Consider the following 15,202-nt stretch of genomic DNA (forward strand, 5'->3'; position numbering starts at 1 on the left):
CCGTTCCTATTAAGGAGTGGGCGGAGAAACCCTGCGGAAGGAGGGTACCGCCATCTTGGACAGAGTGTGGAGGCGGCAGAAGGAAGGGGAGGGGCGGCGGTGAGGCGAGAGAGAAAGAGAGACAAGAAAAAAAAAAGAAAGAGAAGGGGGGGAGAAGGAGGCGGCCGTCGTTGTGGAGGTGCGCGCGCAGCAGCAGTGGACTCGCCGCCGCCTTTGCGAGACCGAGGCTTGAGCCTGAGGGGAGGCCCCGGAAGAAGAAGAAGGAGGAGGAGGGGAGACGTCGTGCCGCCGCCGCCGCCACCACCGGAGCCAAGCTGCCCAGTCACCAGCCCTCCGAGCCCAGGTCAGCCTGCGGGGGCGGCCGCGACCCCATCTCTCCGCCCGACTAGGCCTCAACTCCCCGCCCGCCCTCCTCACGGGGTTGCTTGGCAACGCCCCCTGCGGGAGGCGGCGGGGGGGGGTCGAATGTGTTGGAGCGCGCGGGGGGGGGGCTTCCTGATGCGGGTAGGCCTCCGCTCCTCCGGCCGCCTCGGCCGGCTGGGCTTTCCTCGGGCCGCCTCCTCTTTCCCAGGAAGACACGGCCGGGCAGGGAGTTGGGGAGAGGCTCGCCGTGGGCTTTGCCGTTGTCGGGATGCGAGGGCCGCTGGGCCCTTTTCAGCTTCCACACGTGCACGCGCCCCGCAGGTGGGCCCGGGCTGCCCCGAAAGGCTGCCTCGGCTGGGCGAGGCAGGCCCAAAGAGCACGGCACTTCGCCCCGACTAGGGTCTCTTTGGCTCTGCGTCGCCTGCTGGGACGGGTTGGCAGGGGCTCCCCAGCGCCTCAGGTAGACAAAGACCTTCCCTCCGCACCTGACACTGGAAATCCTTCTTGCTGGGGGCGGGGGGGGGGGCTAAACCTGGAATTTCAGCAGTGAACCTCAACTGTGAGCAAGGGCTATGCATACCCGTCAAGTGCTACACTACGGTTTGTGTCTCTTGGGTTGTGTACAGACAAGGGACAGATCCAAGTACAGTATGTGACAGATTACGCTACAGCCAGTGTCTCCTGGGTAGGGTTGTGTGCACACACGTAACATATTAAACTACAGCGTATAACTTTTGGGTTGTGTGTTCACACACAATGTGTTATGCTACAGTTGGTGACTTTTGAGTTGTGTGCACACGCTGCAGTTTGTGGCGAGGCTTCAAGTGGAATCTCAGTGACAGCTGGGTAAAGGTGTGGCCTGCACTTTCAAGTCTGCCTGTGTGTTACTTGAATGTAACTCCCACAGTGAAATTCGCTCCCAAGTAAGTGAGGAAGTAGCACATTTTTTTTTGTTTTTTTTTTTGCTTGCAACCTGGGAGAACTGCTTCCTGTCAGAGGACATGAAACTTCTAAAATGCACTAGTAGTCTGACTGGATGCATAGAGGTTTTGTGTGACTGAGTTTGTGGACTGCTGATCCTGCAGGTTTACCTAGAAGAAAGCTTTGATGTTTTTACTGGCAAATTTGCTTGGTGTTTATGGCTTTTAGCACATGAGCCCCTAACCATATTCTTATTTCCCTTGTTTCTCTTCTTGTCCATCTATTGTTACAGTTTATGCTGTAGGCTTCTCACAGTAGGGACCTGTTGTAAACTCTGTAAAGGAACAAGTATGTCAGTGGTGTTGGGAATCCTACATGTTTACCTGAGAGTTCAGGAGGGCTTGCCTGCATACATTTTTCTAAGATTTTAGCTACTGTCTCACAGACTGCATGTGCAGTATAAATACAGTTGTTGTTAGGTGCGAAGTCGTGTCCAACCCATCACAACCCCATGGACAATGATCCTCCAGGCCTTCCTGTCCTCTACCATTCCCTGGAGTCCATTTAAGCTTGCACTGACTGCTTCAGTTACTCCATCCAGCCACCTCATTCTCTGTTGTCCCCTTCTTCTTTTGCCCTCAATTTCTCCCAGCATTAGGCTCTTCTCCAGTGAGTCCTTCTTTCTCATGAGGTGGCCAAAGTATTTCAGTTTCATCTTCAGGATCTGGCCTTCTAAGGAGCAGGCAGGGCTGATCTCCTCTAGGACTGACTGGTTTGTTTGCCTTGTAGTCCAAAGGACTCCAGCACCAGAGTTCAAAAGCCTCAATTCTTTGACACTCGGCCTTCCTTATGATCCAACTTTCACAGCCACACATTGCAACTGGGAAGACCATAGCCTTGACTAGACACACCTTAGTTGGCAGGGTGATGTATCTGCTTTTTAGGATACTGTCTAGATTTGCCATAGCTTTCCTCCCCAGGAGCAAGCGGCTTTTAATTTTTTTGCTGCAGTCCCCATCTGCAGTTATCTTGGAGCCCAGGAAAATAAAATCTGTCACTACCTCAATTTCTTCCCCATCTTCTATTTGCCAGGAATAAATATAATTACATAAGTGTAATTAGTGTAGTGCTTATGTAGACACATCTTTGTTTCCCCCTGTGTGTGAAGCAGGATAGATGTTAGGTATGCACTTTTATCTTACATCTTTAGATTTTAGACACATATTTATTATTGTCCTGGTCTGATATGGCACATGTGCCCACCGTAAGTATTAGATTATGTGTGTACATACAATACATTGTTTTTCAAGACCTGTCAGCTGCCAGGGTATGATGCATGTGTGTTAGCAAAATTTTGTGTGGTGTGTCTTAAGGGCTTTTTTAAAACTTAAGAGTAATTTAAGTAACTGAAAATATCTACACAACACCAATGTGCATCAAATACTGGTACTTGTTTTTGTACTACTTAGGCATTGGGGATTCCATTGTGTAGGGAAATGTCAAGTGCAGGATGACCTTCCTTGTAATCTGTGCAAGCAGCGATATAGCTCATGTACAGTGAGCACATTTTATGCAACCTGTTTTATTCCTGTGTATAATATGATGATTCTGTGGAGAATGTGATTTTTTGTACACTCTGTTAAAACAGCATCTCTTAATTGGCTACATATATTGAGATTGCTTACTTAGATCTTGAATTCAAAGTTGTACTACTGTGTACTGCATTATTGGTTTAGTTTTCAGTGTGTTAAGCTTCAGCTGAATTCATAGAACTATAGTAAAACTACTTTAGTAAAATGCTGTCTTGAGGATTCATATGAAGGATGAGCTACATCTTCTCTCCTGTTCTTCATCCTGTATCGAAATAGTAGTTTCTTAATGAGGGTTAGCCCATGCAAGTTTATCCATACCTTTTTTATGTGAGTGTTCAGTAACATGTATATTTCCATTCACGCTTACCTGTCAAGAAACTCTTCATAATCAGATAGGCAGTAAAGAACTCTTAATACAGAGACAGTGAAGTAACTGCCTTTAAAACATTAACTTCTTATAACAGAGGCAAAGCTTATTATTTAATAAGACTCCTGAAAGAAATCCTTTTTATCCTTCAAGATAAACTTTTAGAAAGTTTAATGGTGGTCATGTAAGCATCTGCAGCTGCCTAACTGATCCAGATCAATTGTCCATCTAACTCAGAATGATGGCAGCTGAAAGGCAGCAATTCTCCAGTGTTTTCAGTAGAGAAAAGTGTTTTTGAGCACTTACGAAGTAATAATAATAGCAGATGCTACACATTCTGGGACTTCCTTTGTGTTTTTGACTGGGGCATATTCCTTTCTGGAGATTTTGAGGCTTGACTGAAGTGTTAGCTTTCTTTTTGTAAGATTCTTTCTTTTCCGTATCGGTTTGCTTGTAGTTTTTTTCCTTCCACAACAATATTGTTTACCCTATGTCAAACATCAACTAAACAGTTAGAAATGATAACTGATATAGTTGGCCAGGATATGGAACCATCATATATTCCTGGAAAATAATTTTTGCCCCTGTTTGAAGAAACAATGTTGACTGTAAGCAGGGAGAGTGTTCTGAGACTACACTACGAGAGAGAAGGCTACCTGGCTTTCTTTTGACCACATGGAGGTAGGCTTCAGACAGTGACCGTACAAAATATGCTGGGTTGGGTATAAGAGAAAGCAGTCCTTAAGGTATTTTGGTTCCAGACCTTTTATTGTTATTCGAAGGTGTGGATCAGCACCTTTCCAATAGAAAGCTAAAGCTGCTATAGGAATAAGCCCAGATGAATTCACTGGAATTGCATGTGACTAAGCTTGTCTGGGTTAGTATTGCACAATATCTGGAATCTGTATCTTTTCATCTGAGTTAAATAATTTTCTGAAATCAACAGAAAATGTAATCTGTGAGTTGCTGTTTTAGTCTTCTATTTTGGCCGTTGCTTTTGTTTAATTGTATCCATTACTTGCTGTATAGATTGTTTTAGATATTCTGCTAAGAACAGTTTTGTTTTTAAGTTTTTTGTGTAAGTATTTTAAAAAATGTGGACAAAATTATAATATGTGCAACAAGGGCATGCATATGGCTTCCTCAGAAGTGTGAAATGTCCTTCTTTGGAAGACTGGCTGTAGTCTGCTCATGTTTGAAAAGCCTTGTAAGATTTTTCTGTTGGATTGCCCTCTGGTCTTACTGATTTGTGGGGCTGAGCTTTGGATATGCTACAAAAGATATTGATTCCAGGCTATTTCCTGTACTGAGCTGACACTATAAACTGTATTAATCTACAGAGTTTCTGAAAAGGACATTGGTATTGGTGTAGAACTGAGATCAGTGAGAACTTGACTTATTGGGGTAGAGTTCCTAAGCATGCTTAGGAGCAAATATAATTACAGTTGGTGGGACTTCTGAGTGAGTATGTATGTAGCTGGGCTATAAATTGCAAGTGGGTGATTAAGGGAAGGTTGAGAATTATTTCAAGTCACAGAATCTTAGGGTTGGAAGGGGCCATACAGGCCATCTAGTCCAACCCCCTGCTCATTCCAGAATCAGCCCAAAGCATCCCTGCTAAATATCTGCCCAGCTTCTGCTTAAAGACCACCAATGACTTCTTTCATGAGTCAACTTTTGGCCACTCCCATTATACATCTTAGTGTAGGGTAGGATAAAACAAACTGCATTGAATATGTGGCCTATTTCTTTTGGTGATGTTCAAGTTACATGTGGGCTTCACATGTTAAGATTGCTCCTGCATGTGCACAAATTTTCTGAATATACATAATGAGAATGTTCTCACTGACATACTTGCGTCTAGGCCTGCAGGATTCTGTTAACACTGTTGTTGCATTTCAAATCATGCGATTAAACAGCAGCTTGTGCAACAAATTCTGGTGATTCTGTCATAATAAATTCAGGTTTGTACTTAAGTCTCTTCTGTTTCCAGCTCTGTTTTCTGTGTGCAAGTGACTGTGAGGGACAATATTACTCAACAAACTGTGGCTTGTGAATTCAGGTTAACCACAACTTTTACCAACTGGTTTGTTAACAAACCATCTAAAAATCCTGGTTTGGTGCTATTCAACATTATTTGGCTATGTTTATGATATCTATTTAAGGTTTATCCTGCTTTTCCTCGTTCCCAGAGTGGTTTACAGTAATTAAAACCCGATAATCATAAAACTGCTAGAAGCATTAAAACATCTTAATAAAACAGCAATAAAGATGCAGCCCCACCTCCACAGTCATGCCCAAATGCATGATAGCTCTATTCTTCTTCCAGCGGTGATTTAAAGGAATAACGCTATAGGTAATTGCCATCTAATAGTATTACTCTAAATATATGTAAAAGAAGGTGCATTGTTACATAGCACATATTTTTGTTATGAAACTGCAGTATACTGAATTGGACCACTTGTCCATTTAGCTTACTATTGTCTACTCTGGCTGCCCAGAATGTGGCAGGGTGAGTTCTTATTCTAATACCTTGTGCTTGGCATATCTGTTCCAGTTAATATTTCTGGTAAGGCCTCGGAGGAGGAACATATCTCATGGCCTAAGTGCCACTCAGCGCTTAACACCCACTCAGGGCAGCTGTCTCGCCCCTGAGTGCCTCCTCCAACTGGCTTGCCTGTATGTCCAGCAGCCAGCTAATCACCTTCAGACCCCCACCCCTGACCACCCCCTCCTCCTTGAACTTCCCTCTGAGGCTTGGAGGCTGCAGATCTCTGTTGTGCGAGAGCTGCCCCTGCACGTGATTTCCCTAATAGCAGCCTGCCGCCTTTCCAGGTCCCTGGGGGAGGGGATGGCCGTCCATAGAATTCTTCCACTCCATGCCCCTAATCTAGCACCCATTGTATTCCCGAATGCAATGGACTTGGCCCCTAGTTCTGCTTATAAAGAAGGTGCTCTTCCCTTATGGTACCTCTAATGACTATAAGCACTGACTATAGACAACACTGTCACATATGTTATTACCAGAAGTCTTAAGATAGTAGCTCTGTTCACAAGTTATAACAAATGCACAGAGTTTTCTTTATATGTGCAATGAGTGATTTTTATGCTATGCTGAATGCATGTACTCCTGGATATTTGATTGAAACCCCAAAGAGGTGTGCCTGGCCTCAACTAGAGCCAGGGCTTTCTTAACCCTGGATCCTACCTGAAGAAGTCACGGCTTACAATCTCCACCATCTGATAAATTAGCATTCTATTTATTTCACCTTGTTATTCCCCAACAACACAGGGCTTTTATGCTTGCCAGGTTTAACATCCTCCCATCAGCAGTTACGGCAGGGAGATTTCAGATGATTCCTTACATACAGAGACACTGCCCATGTAAGCAAGGTTCCATAGAAACCATACAGCATGTCTTTTTTTACTGCCCCATATACAATGCCATTTGGGCTAAAGCTCTAGACTCACTCCTAGTTAAATGTATTGGCTACTCTGATAAATGCAAGGTACAGTTCCTTCTTTCCAATCAGGATCCAGATACAATTGATAGTGGCTAAATTCTTACAAATGGCAATTAAGCTGCGTGAACTTAAGAACCAATTGACTGTATTCTGATTTGTCTTAATTTTTATGCCAATAAAGGTTGTTGTTGTTGTACAACCCTGGATCCAGTCTGGTGGAAGGAGCTGCCGGTAGAGACTCAGGCCCTCACAGAACTTCTGAAGAGCCTGCAAAATGGCACTCTTCCACCAGGTATTTGGTTGAGGACAAAGGTAGCACCTCAGCCACTTGTATGGGCCACACCCAGTCCCACCCGTGAGGATCTCAACTGGACTGCATGCCCCCATCCGAAGCCAGGCCAAACAGTTGAACACCATCAACAGTGTGCCTTGGCTCATTAGAGAATTATGAAGTAAACTTTAAATGTAATTGTAGCAGGAAACCTCTGGGTTTTATACGTATTTGAAATTGGACTGTTTTATGCTTTGTTGTAAGCTGCCCCAAGGCCTTTTTGAAGCATGGCGGCCTAAAAGTAAAATAAATAGATAAATTTATTCAGATTCTAGTCCCCTGTTGAAAGTGAATGTATACTGACTTTTCTTATAAACAGATGTACATGCAGGACGATGTGAATTCACTGTAACATATAAACAGTTAATGCAGTAATGAGTACCTGGCACTGTGCCCTTTACTGCTTTTGATACATTATCATCCTTCATTACAGAGACACTTCCTTACACTCCCCAGTAATTACAGGTATTGTTCAGGTTGCGGTCCTTCACATGAGTTGCTTAAATTCCCTTGACTTCAAATAATTATGTTTTTAATAACTGGGATAGTGCTTGGTCAGGTAAAATATTCCCAACAGTGTTATAACCGAAATCTAGAAAAATACATGCTTAGATTATCAGTTTTGATTTGCTTACCATCAATTAAAGATATTGATTTAACATTAATGGAAGGGCAGGGTTTTTTTTGGTGGGATGGGACAGTTCAGTTAGTAATAGTTTATTTTGGTTTAAGGATGGTCATTTAAGATTGCTAAGGCATCTTCTTGCTGCTAGAAGGCAGATATTTACCTAATGGAGTTGAGATGCTAAGGTTTCTATTTAATATTTATAAATGAATGTGTGTGTGGACATGGTATATATTTAAATATAGGCATTTTGCATTTGGTTGGCTATTGCAAATGTTTAATGAGACAGGATGACATAATGCCTGACCTCAGAAGGCCTCATAGAATTTTGCTTCCTTCAGTAGAAAAGCATGCATTCTTCTCAGTATGGGTTTGATGATCTCAAATCAAGTGATGGAATAGTGTGGGCCCTGCTTCACTTGGAGGAAATAGTGTCTGAGTAGAATGCTTGCTTGGAAAACCAAGCTGCTCAGTTTTTAGTATAAATAGACCTCCTTTTTTATAGGCTGAAGGAATTTAGTAGTCAAACAGTATTGTCTTCTACCTTACCTAATTTACCAGTACAGAAACTGGCTTCATACTTGAAAATGTGCCAGGAAGTTGATTTCACAGTCACATTGGGCAACATATGTCATTGCTGAAATATGCTTGTAAATGTGGGTATCTTTATGTAGGATAAACCTAAGGATTGGTGGGGTTGGACCTCTTTTTGAGTACTTTGTAAAATGATCCACAGATCTTTCCCTCTTCAGCAATCAAAACCACGGGGTTTTTTTTGTACATTATTCATAATTCTGCATTTTTTGTTATTATTATTTTTCTTTTTGCCCATCCTAGCTTGAGATCAGCTTGTGTTTTAACAATTCCTCTAAAGGAGAAATAGTATTTGCAGTCCGTTTCATTTCACTATTGTCATATAAAATGCACATGCTGGTATTTGGCAGTCGTGTCTCATTGGCTTTATTTCGCAACTGAAAAACCAAGCTTGAATTCTTAGTGCTTGTCAGTCATTGTAGAATTTGCAGTTGCATGAACACTTCCTCTTTCTTCGGAAAGGATGTAGGACTTAGACCCCGCCCCCCCTTTCCCTGCTGCATCTTGAGGCATGAAGCTGGCTATCCAGTGCTACACTCTCCCCAAATAACTTCTCTTTTTATATTAAAAATTAAGGGAGAAAACGATGAGGCTTTTAAGTAATCCTTTGGAGTGATTTATTTAAAACATTTATATCTTGCCTTTCACATGCCCAAGATAGCTTACAAAATAATGAAACATACACTAATTTATGTGTTTGAACTATGTATCAAGTTAAAACTAATTCCTGTAACATATTACTCCCAGATGCCCATCAGACACTCCATTACTTCCACCAAAGGCACATTGAAATATTTCTACTTTGCATTTGTTGTGGAAGAAAGTATCAGATCCAGCAGGCTGCTTTTGAGACGGGAAAAAAAGCAGTAATACAAATAAGACAAGGGAAAACTGAGAAGTGGTAGTTACCTAAACATGAGTAGTAAATATATAAATATCCATGGAAAGACCAAGTAAACATTACAAAATACAGAATCACCAATTATAGAAATTATTTTAATGCAAAGTCATTGTTTACACAAAGTCGGCTATCAAACCGATACATTTTGAACAAATGTCTCCAGTTCCCATACATAGTTACCAAGTGGCACAAAACCCAACAAATTGCCATGTAGTAAAAAAGATAACATAGTAACCAGACAAAATATGCTCATAAGTAATGATAATTGATACTTAAATATTTACTACTGATGATGTTTAGGTAACTACCACTACATTCTGAGTTTTCCTTTCTTTGGTTTTTGAGAGGGGGCATGGACTGTGTAAGAGTCCATATGAATAGAACGGGACCATAAAAATAAGGCACCTGATGACCTTAGTTGGTGCATAAAACCATAAGGATAAATTCAACCACAACCATAGCGACCATAGGGCTCTCACAATTTGTTGTTGGTCCCACTCACTAAGTAGGCCACACCCTGGATCTCATTTTCAGTGTGGGTCTGAATGTGGATCTAGTCACAGCAATTCCCATGCCATGGGTCAGACCACCAGGCCCAGGAGGCTCGGCTAGGGCTACCACCTCCTCCTCAGTTGGGTGTCAATCAAATTCTAGGTCGCCTGTGGAAACTTATGGATCCAATTGGATTCTTGAATGATCTGTGGGTCCCAATGCCTCCCGGCACTTCTCTTAATGGTCTGGTCAGTGCCTGACATGACAGAATGCTGGCTGCCGTTGGCAAGTTAACTCACTATCCTTCCCTCCCTCATCTCAAACGAGCCCCTTGGTACACCAAGGAGCTTCGCGGTAAGAAACGGGAACTGAGACGGCTAGAGCAAGTTTGGAGGAAGATTCATGATGAAGCCTCGAGAACATCTTATAGAATACAGATGAAGGCCTATGAGATGGCGGTGAAGTCAGTAAAATGAAGTTTTTACCCAGCTACCATTGTGTCTGCAGACTCATGTTGGCACAAGTGTTTAGGATAGTTCAATCTCTCACTGCCCTGGTAGAAGGGCAACAAAACTGTAGTCAGTTGGATATCAGCTGTGAGACATTCGCAAGTCATTTTGCAGACAAAATCTCGACACTCCGCAGTGACCTCCCTCCAACCTTAGACACAGAAAGTGAACTAGAGGCCCCTTGACCACCTTTGGAGAAAATACTGAGTGACTTCAGACAACTCACTCTGACAGAAGTGGATAGGATGCTAACAGGCCATCCACATGCCTGCTAGAACCCTACCCATCATGGCTCCTAAAAACACCTGACATTAGATTATCCCTCCCCCCCCCCTGGAGATAATCAACCTATCTCTCACTATGGGAGAATTCCCAGAGGAACTAAAAGAGGTGGTGGTACTGTGTTTAGTTTTGGGCACCACAGTTGAAGAGGGATGTAGACAAACTGGAGCATGTCCAGAGGAGAGCAACAAAGATGGTTTGAAGACCAAGACGTATGAGGAGAGATTGGGGAAGGTTGGTCTGTTTAACCTGTAGAGGAGACGACTGAGAGGGGATATGATAACCATCTTCAAGTATTTAAAAGGCTGCCATGTAGAGATTGGAGCAGAGTTGTTCTCTCTTTCCCCAGAGGGACAGACCAGAACCAATGGGATGAAATGCAAAAGAAATTCTGTCTAAACATCTGAAAGAAGTTCCTGACAGAGTGGTTTCTCAGTGGAATAGGCTTCCTTGGGAGGTGGTGGTTTCTCCATCTTTGATATTTTTAAACAGAGCCACCTGACAGAGGCTGATTCTGTGAGGGTTCAATGGGGTGGCAGGTTACAGTGGATGAGTGATAGGGTTGTGATTGTCCTGCATAGTGCAGGGGGTTGGACTAGATGACCCAGCAGGTCCCTTCCAACTCTATGATTCTAAGGCCCTGACAGAACTTAAACTATTCCACAGGGCCTGCAAAAGGAAACTCTTCTGCCAGGCATTTGTTTGAAGTCGACCGGAATGAGTAACATCTACAGGGCCCCTGATTCCTCCCTCCCAGGAATCCATGCACCCGTTTTGAACCTTGGACCTGTTCGAATCTTTATAGACTGTTACCCTCTGTTGTAGTTGCTAATGTTAATACCATTATTGCTGCAGTCCATTAATATGTTATACAGGAACAAAATTCCATGCATCATTTGTGTTCCACATAAACTGCTCTGAGCCTCAGGGGAGGGGAATGAATGAATGAATGAATGAATGAATGAATGAATGAATGAATGAATGAATGAAGTGCATTGGATTTGTGGGTCCTCAGGCATGAAGGGTTTTAACATCTAATACCTTGAATGGTGCCTGGAAACAAATAAGTAGCCAAAGAAGCTGCTGAAGTACAGGGTAACATGATCATACTGGCATAAAACAATCAGTAGTCTAGCAGCATCATTCTGGACCAGCTGAAGTTTCCAAACTGTTTTCAAGGGCAACCCCATGTATAATGTTTACAGTAGTCTAGTCTTAAGGAGTTTGTGGTGTGGATAAGTATGGCAGTGTCTGCATGTCAAGATGGGAGTGGCAGCTGGCACACTATATATATAGAAAATACTTGTAGCCACATCCCAAACTAGCTTTTCTTTCTCAGAGCCAATATTATTCCCAGGCATTTCACCAGGCCCAAAAAGTGGACTGTTGTGCCATTGATTTGTGTTGATGGCAGCCCCATACAATTGTTTTTTTTTTTTTACCAGTATCACCCTGCTGTTTCCTGGATTCAGCCTCAGGGTTAAGGTGAGAGAGTGGTGAAAACAAGGAAATAAGTGAAACAGCAGCAGAGACTGCAACTTCATATGCATACACCCATGTCCATGGGTTCCCCTGGTATGTACTATCAGTGTTGGTGCAGCATTGACAAGTTTTCTGATGGAAGTCTGTGTTGAGCATGACTCCACTGTGGCTACCCAAGCTTCACCCATCTCTGGGATGTATCTTTGCCAGGCTATGAATATCTTGTTACCCCATCAGATCTATTGGAGGCCCTATTAATCTGGGGAGTCCAATGTCCAGCGTCAGTGAATGTTTTCTGTCAAGCTTTCAGCAGCAAGGCTGTGCAGAATTTTAGAAGAGTTACCGTATTTGCCGGCATATAAGACGACCCCCCAACATTTCAAAATATAGAATTTGTTACATTACATTACAGTACTATGGGCCACTATGGGCAGCTATGTGTATCCCAACTGAAGTGCACCTGGCGTATAGGACGACCCTTCCCCCACTTGGAGGCATGTTTTTCAGGGGGGAAAAGTAGTCTTATACGCCAGCAAATACTGTAGGTTATGGTGTAGTGTGTGGTCACGCTATCTCAACGAGAGTTGAAAGCCCCGTTGGCTCTTTATATGCCCCTAGGTATTCCTCTAAATGAATAGTATGTGTATCACTCTGCTTTGAGTATATTGTCATCCTTGCAGAGTTTTGTCATGATCCTTGCTTTGTGTGATGGTGAACAAAGCTTGACTAGTGCAGCTACTGGCAAAGTGGATTAGCTTGCTGGAAGGTCTGAAGACCTTGACTACAGAAGATGCAAAGTTAGCATACTGTAAATAAGGTAGGAGCTATCTTGGGGGATGCTGTAAGACCTAGCAAAACATCCATTGAATCTCAGGTGTAAGCATTCAAGTGTGCATGCTTTTTAAGAAGACCGTTTCTAGAAAAACATTTCTAAAAGCTTCACGTATCTGAGCACAGCTGTATTTCTGAGGAGGATTATAAGAAGCCCTGAAATTTTAGCTGGTGTAATTCAAAATCCTATTTTAAATTTGAAAAATGGTATTATTTTATTGTAGCTCACAAATGGGGAAGCTTCTCTGAGGCGGTGCTCCTCTTCTGTAGCATACACTGCAGGAGAGAGAATGAAACCAGGGAGATCTATAAACCAGAAGTTGGTGGGTGGGCAGCCAAATAAAGACCTTGTGGCAAGCCATTCTCTTGTTCTTTCCCCTTCCCCAAACCGCTGAACTTTTCAGTTTGAGAATATATCTCATGCAAAGAGGTTGAGAGGTGAACAATGCATGTGCTGACCAGATCCTGCTTGTTGAAATAGTTTAAATTTATCCTATTCAGATTTAAATCTAACCTCATCAGTGAGAACTCGTGTACTGCTCTAACAATGCCATCCTGAATGGACTTGTGGGCTTAGATGGATGAGTTTGGGATGATACTGTGAGTATGAACTGGGAAGTTCGGTTTACCCATGAATTTCCTAGGTGGCCTAGACCTGACACTTCCTTGTAATCATACTATCATTTTTTAAAAGAGTTTATTTAGAGTTGCATTGTATGGGAAATGGTGATTGGGCTTTTAAATCTCTCTTGCAAAATGGAAAGCCTTAGGAGATGGGGAATGTCCATTTTTCAATGTCTTCTGAGTGGTATTTGAAAACGAGTCATCTGCTTAGTACCAGGGCATAGAAGAAGGTGCAGTAAGTGGCTGTCAGGGGGTTGGGTCTTTTTTAAAAAAGACAGGATGGGAGATTCCCAATGTTTACTCTGCTCTGTATGTACTAGTATAGCTGTTGCACTTTTAATTGGCATGTTTATAATCTAATCTCCCCCCCCCCAATTAATTTCTGACCTTTCTAGCCACAAGGAGAGGCCTGAAAAGATGGGGCCTATTCTGGTGTAAATCTCAGGCGGTGAGTTTGAACAAGAGCAAGACTAGCCCTTGGGAAGCTGTTGTATTTAAGCTCCTTGGTGATGGGCTAGGTGGACTTTTGGTCTGATCAGCAGGGCTAGTCTTAAATTACTACTGTCCTGCGTCTTTTTGTTTCTCTACATGAATAGCTAAACTCAGCCATTCTGCAAAATAAGCAAAGATATTTATATGCAAATGTGGACAATATAAGGGCCCAGCAGTCTGAGTTTTGGTACGGAATTTGCTTGAGCAGGCTGTAGGCAACATTTAACTTTGTATGTAGCTGACTCAGCATCAAATGATTGATGTTAACTGTATTCTTGCCCTGGGAAACTGGGGACTAAAGTGGGAGAGAGAGACGGACCTTGTTTTAGTGAGCACTGCTGTTGCTTGCAGCAGATTCTAGGTTCAATCCCTGGCATCGCCAAATAATAATCCCTGTGATCGGGTACTAGGAGGACCCTTCTCTGTCCAAGATTCCGGAGTGGTCAGCGAGCAGATACATTTGGCTCTGAATACGGCAGCTTCACATGATCATTCTCATTCCAACTGCTCAGTCTTAAACTGTTGTTTTAAATGTCTTTGCTTAAAAATGTTGAGGTGTGGTACAATCACTTTGAGTATGTTTGTTTTTTATATAGGTCCCAATTTTATATAGGTCCAGAAAGGCTAGTGTTCTTGACAGTTTTTGGAACATCACTCTGTTGGTCTTGGCATGGGGCTTAATCACTTTCACTGCAGTTTAAAATATGCACAAGAGTTGTTTGTTATTGTTGTTGTTGTTGTTATTCCAGCTGCAATTTCCGGGACAAGGGCAGGCTCACGTAGAGCGAGCTACAGAAGTCTATTCTGGAGGTGACCGTCACATGGATCACCATGGCCAGATGCTCAAAGGACAGATAGGGCACTAGTAGTCTCACCTGGCATAGGTGGGAAAATGCCTGGTTTGTGGGATTGTAATTTACATAGCAGAGATTCAGAATCACCAGCAGCTAGTGGCTAAAAGGCTGACAAAACAGTGGGACATGAGTGTAAGGAAAAATTAGAAGGATCAGCAGTAGAATACCAAACCAAGGAGGCAAAGAATGAAAGGGTAATTTAAGTAGCATAGATGTATTCTGTCTGAATATAGTTTCTTTAGTGCAGTATCTGACCAGGATTTAGTGTAGCAAGAATCCAGTGTGGGAAAAGACATAGTGGGAGAAAGCTCTTCTAATACAGAGTAATAGGAAACCAGAGCAGAATTGTACTTCAGGATAAGTCTGTGGGCTTCCCAAGTAAAAAGTAGCTTTGAAACATCGTGTGGTTTTACATTTGTATGAGGTCACATTTAAAACATTGGGCTGGAATAGCAGTTGCGGTATCCTATTAAAGTCC

The 15,202-nt window shown here is 42.8% G+C and overlaps 1 protein-coding gene across 2 annotated transcripts in view; it reads left to right on the top strand.

Annotated features, from left to right (window-relative positions):
* The window catches only part of RAB14 (RAB14, member RAS oncogene family), a 32,520-nt gene continuing 17,318 nt past the window's right edge, over positions 1 to 15,202 (top strand). The window contains exon 1 of one of the 2 annotated variants that reach the window (XM_077306565.1): positions 1 to 343. The gene's annotated coding sequence lies outside the window, so the exon portion shown is untranslated. Of the gene's footprint in view, positions 344 to 624; positions 824 to 15,202 lie in introns of those variants that run through there. The other variant, XM_077306568.1, reaches the window with a different exon arrangement.

Source organism: Paroedura picta, chromosome 12 (assembly GCF_049243985.1).
Source record: "Paroedura picta isolate Pp20150507F chromosome 12, Ppicta_v3.0, whole genome shotgun sequence".
NCBI lineage: Eukaryota > Metazoa > Chordata > Lepidosauria > Squamata > Gekkonidae > Paroedura > Paroedura picta.